Raw genomic sequence first — 11,207 nt, 5'->3', positions numbered from 1 at the left:
AAGTAAACAAGCTAAAAATAAAGCAGACCAACAAAAAGGCAAGTAACCACATGGCCCGAAGTGCTTCACTTCGTTACAAACAGATAATGGGAGTCCCTCTGACTTGAGTGACTCAGCGGTGTTTTTCACGAGAGGCAACAGCGAGATAGCGGGCAGCCCAGGAGCCTTGAAAAATCGCCCCAGTCAGAAAGCTTACGTAGCTTTCCACACGGCTTTTCCATCCTGAGCTCTCATAGCATAAACCTGAAAATTCCCTCCCTCAACATACCCAAGACAATTGAGAAAATAGCATTTCGAGGACCATTTCCCATGTCATTTAATTGTTTTCAATTATGTATGCGGACTCAGAATGAACTCATTTTTGCGGAGAAGATAAATGAGCATGTGATTCAGTATCATAAATGACCAGCAGAGCCTCCCTACAGTTGCCTCGAGACACTCAAGCGTGCTGGAATTTATCATCCTCATTTGTAAAGTGTGAGAATGGGTCCTGTTATCTTTGGAGGTTTCCCCAACACAAGCAGCACAGGAACAAGGAACACTGCCCCAGTTCAGCTCTGGGACCTAGGGTCACACCATAGAAGGGGAAAGTAAGATAATATAAAACTGTTCTGGCTCTGTGCAAGAAAGTTCAATTACTTAGCCACCAAAAATGTCATTGCAGAGTGACAGTCCTGCCACTTAGCAAGAGTTCCCTGGAAATGGATTCATAACAATAATCACTTCCAATGTATTTTGTAATTTGGACCTACATCAAAAAATAAAGCCTCAATGTTTTATTTTTGTTTTAATTTGTTTTCCTTTTTTGCCCCTGTAAACAATGATGATGTATACAGCACACCACAGCCTGGTCAGGAAGAAGATCCAGATAGTTTTCTTAAAATAGTTTAAAGGCTGTTATACCAAAGAAAGCTGGGATGGAGTTGTGTAGCCCCAGGCAGAAAACCCAGAACCTGCTAGAAGGTCTTATAGGATTTTATGGGAGGAGTGTAGGAGTAAGAAGTCCCCCACAGTAGAGGTATCAACACTGGAGGTGCCGATCTTGAGGATCTTGGGAGTCAGGCAGAGACTGAGAACCAGAATCTAAATCTTGCCTGGACACCCGATGGCAATGGCACCAGACGTTGACACTGACCATCATGTTATTGTTCTGAAATGTCCAGTTACCAATGGTTTCACGTTGCCTCAACAAATACGCTTCAGTCCTCCAGGAATTCTACCAGGTTCCAGGAAAGATTGTAAGCATTGCTGGTACCAAGATGAAGAAGTGAAGAGCCATGTTTTTGAGGGACTCCTTAGGAAAGACGAAGAGGAAGTCACATTGATAAGTAATTGGACCCCATTGCATTAGGGTCTGGAATATTCTCGTCAGCCTTCCCCAAGCCTCTGTACTGATGGCAAGAAGCTTGTGTGGCTCTCTTGGTCTTCTGAGCATATCTTCTTGTGTTACTTATTCTCCACATCTAAATTACCAGCTGAGCTGAGTGCCTGTCCATCGGACAGTGTGTTTCTTGGACTGGACTTCAGTGTTGTCTATAGGACAAGAACAGCATCAAATGCAATAAGAACCACTCACCAAATAGTTCCCATTAGCTGTAGGAGAGCTCTGAATTCCTTCCAGGCATTCAAAATGAGGGTATAGAGGAGACACTCTGTGGGGTGGGACTTTGGAGGACTTGCAGACTCACCAGGGAGGAATGAACCTTCAGGTAGAAGCAGAGGTGGAGAGAAGCTGTGCACCTGCAGACCTGCAAGTCTTTGATGCCCACCTCTGAGCCGGGACTTGGGAAACTGAGCGGCAAGGGGCAGAGCGAGGAGGAAGGTCCGAGTCATCTGATAAAGGCAGAATGTCGTGCTAGGTCGTGTCAGCTTAAGGATCTAGTTAGTGCCTGCACGTTAGGATTGAGTGGTAATCATTTAATTAAAATTTTTATAGCGAAGATTTAGACTCACAGGCAGTTTTAAGACGTAATGCAGAGAGGTCCTGCATATTACACCTTTGCTAGTTTCTCCCAAGGGTACATTTTTATTCTTCTGCTCTGATCTTTGGAGCTACTCTAACAGGACCCCTTTATCTTACCACCTCTTAGCTATACTCCACACTTGGTCACACCTGGATTTGCCACACCTATCCTGTAACTCCTCTGATCTCTCTACTCAAAAACCCTTCTCCTTTGTGCCCTGCTTCCCACCATTGCTCCCCAACACCACACTGTCTAAAGTGGAGAGTCGGGCTTAATACTGAGCCCAGTGAATCTCCCACTTATGTCTCCCCTGTCAGGCTTGCCTGTGGCTCTCAATATAAAATAGATCGCTTATCTCTGTCTACAAAAGCCCTTACTGGACTTTTATAGGAATAACGTTGTCCATAGGTCATTTTGGGGTGGAATTTACATCTTCACTATGTTAAGTCTTCTAGTCAACAAGTATTTACTCAGATTTTCTTTGATTTCTTTCCTTACTACTTTGTGGTTTGCTTCTAAGTATTCCTCTCTCTTTTGTGTGATTATAAATGTGATTACATTTTTAAAATCTCAGCACCATATGTTCATTGCTAGTGTATAGAAATGCCATGGGTTTTCTTATGTTTATCTGGTATCCTGCAACCTTGCCGAATTCACTCATTAGTTCTGCAAGGATTTTTCTGGAGTTTTTGTAATCTTTCTACTCAGACAATCATGCCATCTGCAAATAAAGATCCGTTTTTCTCACCTTATTGCAGTGATGAGGATATCCAGTACGATACTGAGGAAGGGTGATGAGAGTAGGCGTTGCCATTTTGTTTCCAGTCTTAAGGAGAAGGCTTGGATCTTTGGAATTAAGTGTGATGTTCGCTGTAGTATTTTGGAAAGCACTCTTTATCGAGTTGAGGTACCCCTGACAACAACCAAGACTTCCCTGCTGACAGTTTTCACTATGAATGGATTTTAGATTTTGTCAAATACTCTTTCCACATTGGCAGATATGATCATGTGATTTTTGTTTCTTTCATTGACCTGTAGGATTACAGTAACTCTTCCTAATGTTGAACCAGACTTACAGGCTTGGAATAAATCCCATTTGGTCATGGTGTGTAACTCTTTTTATACATTGTTGCATTTGATTTGCTAATATTTTGATTTTATTAATCTATGTTTATGAGAAACTTTGGTCTGCTGTTTTATATTTTTGTAATATCTTTATCTTGGGTTGGGATTAAGATAAAGCTGTCCTCATAGAATGAGACAGTGTTTTGTCTACTTTTACTTTCTGGAAGCAACTGCGCAGAATTCATATCATTGCTTCCTCAAATCTTTGGGAGGATTCACAAATGAAATGACATGATGCTAGTGCTTCTTAAACATGTATTAATTGCCTATTTAATTTTAATAGATGTAGGCATTTTCCATTTATCTCTTCCTCCTTGTGTGAGTCTCGAGAGCTTGTCTTTAATTATACTTGAAGTATGGAGCCCATCACAGTGTTCCTCCAGTATGTCTACAAGGTCTCTCACGAAAGCCTTCCTTCATTCCTGATTTCAGCAATCCATGGCTTTTCTCTTTCTGCTTTATCACCTGTGTTAGAGATTTGTCTATTTTGTTGATATTATTAAAGAACAAGCTCTTTCCTTCACTGATTATTTCTGTTTTAAAAATTTATTAATCTCTGCTCTTATTTTTATTATTTCCTTCCTTCTGCTTACTTTTGGTTTATTTTGTTCTTCTCTTTCCAGTAAGAACTTTGATTATTAATTTGAGACTTTCCTCATTTCTTATGTATGCATTTAATGCTATAAATTTATCTGTCAATAATGCCCTTCATTCAACAAATTTTGATGTATGTGGCTTCATTTGCATCCAACTATTTATTTATGTGCTTATGAAAGACAGAAGGAATGAATGGGAGGGGCAGAGAAAGGGGGAGAGAGAGAATCCCAAGCAGACTCCCCACTGAGCACAGAGCCCAACTTGAGGCTGAGTCTCACGACCCCGAGATCACGACATGAGCCAGAATCAAGAGTTGGATGCTTAACTGACTGAGCCACCCAGGTGCCCCTCAACTCTATGTACTTTTAATTATTTTTCGTATTTCTGTGACCCATAGATTATTTAAAAGAGCTTGGTTTAATTTCCATATGTTCAGAGGTTTTCTTGTTTGCTATTGATTTCTAGTTTGGTCAGAAAACACATAATGCAGGACTTGAGTTATTTTAAGTGTATTGAGATTTATTTAATGGCTCCAGATACGGTCTGCCGTGGTAACCCCTGGAGTGGAGGGGTTCTGTGGAGTTCGTGGAGTGTTCTGTAGGTCACTTACATCCTGATGACGTGTTCAACTCTCCTACCTTCTTGCTGGTGGCTTTGTTAAAGACACCCCAGCTGTGGACTCATCTCTTTCTGCTGCTACGTCTGTCAGCTTTGCTCCCTGGGTGGGAGGCTTTGGTGGTTGGTGTGTACACGTTCCGACCACTGCGTGTCCCTGGTGCATTACACTCTTACAACACAATGTGATGTCTGCTTGGTCTCGGTCACTTTCTTATGTGTCAGGTCTACACGGAGTCACCCCTGCTTTTTCCAGATTAATGTTTGTATGGTCTATGTCCTTCCTCGTGTCACTTTCCAACGACCTCTGTTGCTAAGTTAGAAGTGAGAGAATTTAAGAGGCCTGCAGGTGAGATCTTTTATTTGGTGGTTTTCTGCTCTCATTGAATATACACTGCCCTTTAGTTGGTATATTTAGACCATTTACGTTTTCAGTGAAGTTTTGATATGATAGTGTGGAAGTCCCACATTTTATTGTCTCTTTTCTCTCCTTATCCTTCCTCACTCTGTTTTTCATTCGCCTCCGGTGAGTCACTTAATGCTTGTAGGATTCCATCTTGACTTATTCGTGATGATTTTGAGAGTTCTCTCCACAGAGTGGTCACCGTCATTGCCCTGGGGATTGTAAGATATGCACATATCTTACAATATTCCGCCAATATCACAGTTTTACCACTTCAAGGAGACTGTAGACAACTCACCTTTATTTAGGTCCCTTTACCTTCCCCACTTAAAATATCCTTGTCGTGGGTATCATGTGGCGCTGAAACCATCACTGGGGTTGAGTGAGCACCTGAGGGCGTTCTGTGGGACACACTGCCCACTGCACTCTTTCCCCCGGGCTTTCTAGGACCATGTCCCCTCTGTTGGAAGGACGCCCAGCAGCCATGTTGGAGGACACGGCTGCTGCTGGCTTAGTTCCCTCCGCCTGAGATTGACTCCCTTTCCCTTCCGTTCCTGAGGAATGGTCCCTGGACATGAATCACACTGACACTTGTTTCCCTCCAGCACTTAGAGGAGGGTATTGTGTCTTGTTCCTCCTCCCCTCCATGGTCTTGATGAGAGATTGGATGCCCTTCCAGTCACTGTTCCCTGCAGGTGATGTGCTGGTCATCTTTGGTTGCTTTCAACCTATTAGCATTTTATTTTATTTTATTTTTTAAGATTTTATTTATTTATTTGATGGAGAGAGAAGTCACAAGTAGGCAGAGAGGCAGGCAGAGAGAGAGAGGAGGAAGCAGGCTCCCCGCTGAGCAGAGAGCCCGATGCGGGGCTGGATCCCAGGACTCTGGGATCATGACCTGAGCTGAAGGCAGAGGTTTTAACACACTGAGCCACCCAGGCGCCCCCACATTTTCATTCTGAAGTGCACTGGTGCACATTTCTTCAGATTCTGTCAGTCTGGGATTTGCTCTGCTTTCAGGTTTTAGAAGTTTGTCTCTTTGGCAAAATTCGGGAGGTTTCCAGCCTCTGTTTTATGCAGTCGTCCCCTGGGCCCTCTCCACTTCCTGTCCTTCTGGCCCAGTTGCTGGGGCTCGTCTGTTATGCCCTTCTGTCCCCAAGGTTCCACTCAGACTGCAGTCTGCTTCGATCCTAACATTCGTCCCTAGGCTTGCTGACCCTGTTGCTCTTGTCTCGCTCTGTGACGGACCCATGAAGGGAGGCTTACCTTTTACTTCTGTTATTGCTTATTTAAGTTCTATAATTCCATTAGAGTCCTTTAAACTATTTTTATTTCCTTGCTGATGGTTTACAATTTTAATTTATTCATTTTTTTCATTTGTTTCAAGAGTCTCTCTGATAGGTTGTCAAGCATTTTTGAAAGCTGCTTTAACACCTCTGTCCGATCATTCTAACACCCGACGTGTGTTGGCAGTGGCATCGCTGAAACCCACAATCTCGGAACCTCTACGGAAGGTCATTCAGGGTAGTTTTTCCTATGAAAAACAGCCCTTGAGCTCAGTCTGTAGGGACCGATTGCATGTTTGGACAAGAAGGAAGGAGGGTACACCCTATGCATCCACACAGATCAGTCTGTGGGCTCCTCCAGGGACTGGGAGGGCAGAGCCGGAGCCGGGACCTGCAAGCGCCCCTCTCCTGTACCTGCCGGCTGCGAGCGCCTGGCCCTCGGTTCCCCTGCTGGACACCTCCTCGTCGGCGGAAGCAATCCATCATGTACAAAGGTTGGACCAAAATGAATGTGAGGGCAACACGTGCCCAGTGTGTCCAAGCAGGAATGCACATTCTGAGGGAACTCTGCCCTTCGCTACTTCTTTTCTGAGTTCCTTAAGTGCTGTCCATTGGGTGTGGTGTGTGCTGGATGAGGACAGTAAACCCTAACTGAGGCCGGCCTCCCAGGCCTTTCGCAGACGAGCCGTGGTCACAGCGGAGCCTCACGAAGCCTGCAGGGCGGTGTCATCCTTAAAACAGCGGCTCTCCCAGAGCATGCATGTTCCAGTGCGGGCCCACCGAGGGCGAGGGCAGAGCAAGGGCACAGGGATCCCCCCAACCCCAGCCCCCAACCTGCCCTGCCCCCGCCCGCATCTCCACAAGGCTCAGACCCCAGACCTGCACTTCCCGGGGCCTTCTGGCACCTTCTCTCCACGGCCAGCGGTCACCCGGAGCTCCATTCCAACACGTCTTCTCCAGATTCATTCCTCTCTGTTCGTCTTTTTTTTCTTTTCTTTCTTTCTTTCTTTCTTTCTTTTTTTTTTTTTTTTTTTTTTTTTTTTTAAGACTATTGGGCATGTTTTATCAGGACCCGAGTATTCACCTGGCTGCTGCTGTCAGCTTGCCTGGGACTCGACTTGGCTGTGCAGGGCAACCAATCCAAGGCCGAGCCCCCACCCACCTCCTGATCTGAGCCTCACACACCAAGTCAGGAACCCCTGCCCTAAATCCCCCCGGGGCCAGTGCCAGACAATTAGAGACCGCCCCTCCTGTTCAAAGCCCACCGGAATTTTCAAATGAGCTGATCCTGAATTGTTTACTCTGCCTGCTTTGCTTTTCCTAGGAAAACCCAGTGTAGACTCTGGTCTGTGCTCTCCCCGGGTCCCTCGGGCTGCTGACCGACCTGGGGGCTTCTCCGTGCCTAGAGCGTCTTTCTGGGACGGCCTCACACTCTCTGTGCCCTCAGTGAGGCACCTCCTCAAATTAAAATCCCACAGGGAAAAGTGAGACTCCGTGCCCTTGGGTCCTCCTAGGACAAGGTTTAGGATGGAGTGTGTCTGAATTTGGAAATGTAATCCACTCGCCAACCGTGCCTGTGTGGACTGGCTCGACTCTCACCCACCAGCCTCTCTGAGGCGGTAGTAACCCCTCACCCAACGTCCAAACAAGATGAGACCCCGCTGTCGGAAACAGAGGACGTCTGTCACCATGACCGAGGAAGTCACAGGAAACATCTGTCTTGTTTACCACTGTGGCCGGGCACCACTCCTGCCACGAGGTCAAGGGCAGGGGTTGCCTAGTAGCACAGAGAAGAGGGCGAGCAGCGAAGCCACCCAGACTGTCCCCAGCAGCGGAGGAATTGGGAACCAATTTTGTGATCAGTGTGTGGTCAGCTGTGGGGTCTCACAGCTCCGTGACTGTTCTGTGGTGGCATTAACTGTCTGACTTCCCAGCTCATAAACACAGCAGTGACGTGGGACAAGGTTAGACCAGGCTCAGAGTCTCCGTGGGGTTTCTGACCGCGAGGGCCTAACCCAACACGGCTGCCGCCTGCTCCTATAGGGACCCGCCCTCTCCTCCCCATTCCAGACCCAGGGAGGGCACCATCCCAGCACGTGAGCTCCTTGTCGAGTACACACCACACACACAACACACAGCTAGTACAATCAATGATTCTGTGTGTGCTTGTGTGTGCGCATACGTGTGGGATGTGTGTGTGTGAGTGTAACGTATGAGTCTGAGGGTGTGCAGAGTGATGTGTGTGCATGTGCGTGTGGAGTTTTACATGGCTTGTGCATATGTGTGCATGTGAGTGCACAAGTGTATGTGTGTGCAGGTGTATGTGTGTATACAAGAGTGTGCATTGTGGTGTGTGCACAGTTGTACGTGTGTGTGCACATATTATAGGAGTGTGCATTATGAAGTGTGTGAGCATGAGCGTGTGTGCTTGTGTACTGGGGTGTGCATCGTGGTGTGTGTGTGTGCGTGCGTGTGCACAGGTGTGTGTGGTGATGCTCATCTCCCCTGTGGCCCTCAGGAGAGCTGTGTGCTCAGAAGCTGCCAGCGGTGATGAGGATTGTCCCTGGGGAGTCAGGTGACCACCTGAGCCATCATAGCTCTTCTCAATTCCATTCTGGCTCTTCAGAAAGGCTATGCTAGAAATGGCTTTTCCAGAAGCTTCTCCCTCCAAGCAAAGAGACAGGAAGCCTACGTGTCTATTCTGTGGCTAGTGCGGGAACCTCTAGCCCACTCGAGGTCTGACCACAACCACAGGGGTTCCCAGACATGCCTCCCCCGGAGATGTGGAGACCTGCGAACTCTCTGCCGTGCACCTGGCTTTGTTTTGTTCTTTCCTGATTGAGGCAGTCAAGGCGACTTCGCGGTACCTCCATGGCTTTCTAGAATCCCACCGTCCCCACGCACCTGCCATTTTAAAGGAATGGCTCCCGAGAGCTTCTGCACGGCATCGTTAGTCCGCAGATCAGGGGAGCAAGTCAGCAGCTGCAGGAAGGGTTCACTTAGACCAGCGCCCACACCCTCCTTATCTTCTTCTTGTAAATACCACTTGATCTGCCTTGATTCCGGAAGCAGAGTTTATCACGATGACCGTTGCTTTGGACGAAGGGTGTTTGTGCACAGTTCTGTATGGTTTCCATGGAAAAAGTGAACAGGACTGCATAGGATTACTGTGGTTTTAAGGATGGAAAGTCGCATCTGCCTTCGTGAATCCACGTGGACAATCTCTGCCTATGTGACCTTGTTGCTTGTGACAGATGGCTTTGATTGTTATGCCTGCCCCAGACCTGGAGACCTAGAAAACCCACAAAGAGCTGGTGCGCTTGGATATACCTCGTTGATTTTATATGATGCATGAATGAGAATACAGAAGCCGGGATTTCGGACATAGAAGGAGAAGCACGTTCTCGGCACTAGACCAGAGAGGCCCCACCTCACTTCTGAGCCTCCCCTGTCACTTCCTTTCCCCAGAGACCGCTCTCTGTGCCACCTCCCCAAAGAGGGCTCTGCACAGGGTCTTCCTGCTCACGTCCCTTCTCCTGAATCCCTTCAGTCCCAGAAAGCTTACCTCCCTCTCTCAGATATCTGTTCCAAAGTCCACTTAGAGAGATGGACAGCTCTGACCTCGCTGCATGGACCAGCCACCCTACCCCAGCCCCAGCCCCCCCAGCTGCCGAAACCTGCTTCTCTTCCCCAGAGCTTTACCACCATCCGAACAAATACAGGTCTCTTCCAAGATTGTATTTTCTCCCTCTCTATTGCGGAATCTGTACACACAATAGTAGCTCTGGGCGCCTTGAAGGCGTTCAGTGAACCTCTCCCCAATGAGTGTCCTGAACCTTCTGGACCCTGAGAGCCGCGGTTCTTCTGGTCCAGACTGTGGCTGTAGCTCCCACGCACACTGAAAGTTAAAGAGTGGCATCAGGGCCGGTGGATACTGCGAAGTCACCATGAGAAGGAATCTGACGTCTCTGAAGGCAGTGATGGTTGTGTTTCCCTCCTGGACCACGAAATGTGTCTGTCTCAGAGAAGGCATTGCATTGGGTGGACGGGGCAGGACCAACCCAGCAGAATCATCATGCGGGAAACAGATACTCTAAAACCAGCTCTTTATGACCATCCCAAATGGGAATCAGTGTCATTAGTAGATTTTTTACCACACAAAGTTAGTGTCCAGTGGTTCACTGTAGCACTTTTGTGGCCTAAGGAAGCCGACAAGGTCGTGTCCGTTGCCCCCCATCAACTGCTAAGCGAGAACCCCTCTCTACCTGGGTCCCAGTAAGGTTCCTTCTAGATCCTACAGCCGTCTTCAAGGCAATAATCCATGACATGATCTTCAAAAACTCTGCCCTATCTACAGAGTCGGGAAAACAATCTTCCAAAAATGCAAGTCGCGTCTCAGCTCTTTCTGTGCGGTGGGAGACCCTTCCTGTGGGTTCCTGTTTTCTTCCCAGGTGGCTCTGACGTCTCTTTGCCGGGACCTCCACGCCGCACATGCATGAGCGTGAAGACGTGCAGACCAAAGTGAGACCTCCGCAGAGCAAGGTTTGCAAGGTCTCTCTTCGCCCAGCCCCGAGACGCACCCTCCTCCCCCTCCTGGGGTTCTCTCCTGGCCTCTTTGATCTCAAGTCTTGTCCTGTCCCGCTAAGTTCTTCTCGGGACTCAGCCTGGGTCACCGAGGGCAGCTGAACAACAGTGATATACAGGGGAAGGCCCAAATTTCTGAACGTAAGTACCTTGTCACTAGTTGCCCATAAAGCTTTCTTTCCTGTACATACATTTTTTCACGCCCTGGGCCTCGGGGTCTGGCTGAGTGCATGGCCCGAGGACCCCTGAGGCCACGGCCTCCACATGGAATTGACGGAGCTCTGGTATGCATCCCGTGTGAGCTACTTCCATGACCATGAAGCACTTTCTAGACCCCACGGCCAAGGACCCTCCCCTTCTCATCCTGTGGCGTCAGCACCTGACCTGATACCCAACCCAAAGAGAGGGAGCGAGCATTCTTATCATGAAGCCTGCGACTGTCAGAAGACGGGACAAGAAATTCTGGGAGTGAGCCTGGGATCGAGCGTGACTTCACCCATCAGACGTGCGTGGGCCTGAGGCAGGACGCTGCTGGTGACCCGGCGGTGCTGTACAATGAGCCTGTTCATGGTACTTGGCCCAGCAAGGGGGAGGACACTTTCCAGGGGGCTGTCGTTCAGTCTTCTTACGATA

Source organism: Lontra canadensis, unplaced genomic scaffold (assembly GCF_010015895.1).
Source record: "Lontra canadensis isolate GAN:19392208 unplaced genomic scaffold, GSC_riverotter_1.0 scaffold54, whole genome shotgun sequence".
In the NCBI taxonomy this organism is placed as follows: domain Eukaryota; kingdom Metazoa; phylum Chordata; class Mammalia; order Carnivora; family Mustelidae; genus Lontra; species Lontra canadensis.
The sequence above is the reverse complement of the archived record's forward strand: the minus strand, read 5'-3'. Positions refer to the sequence as shown.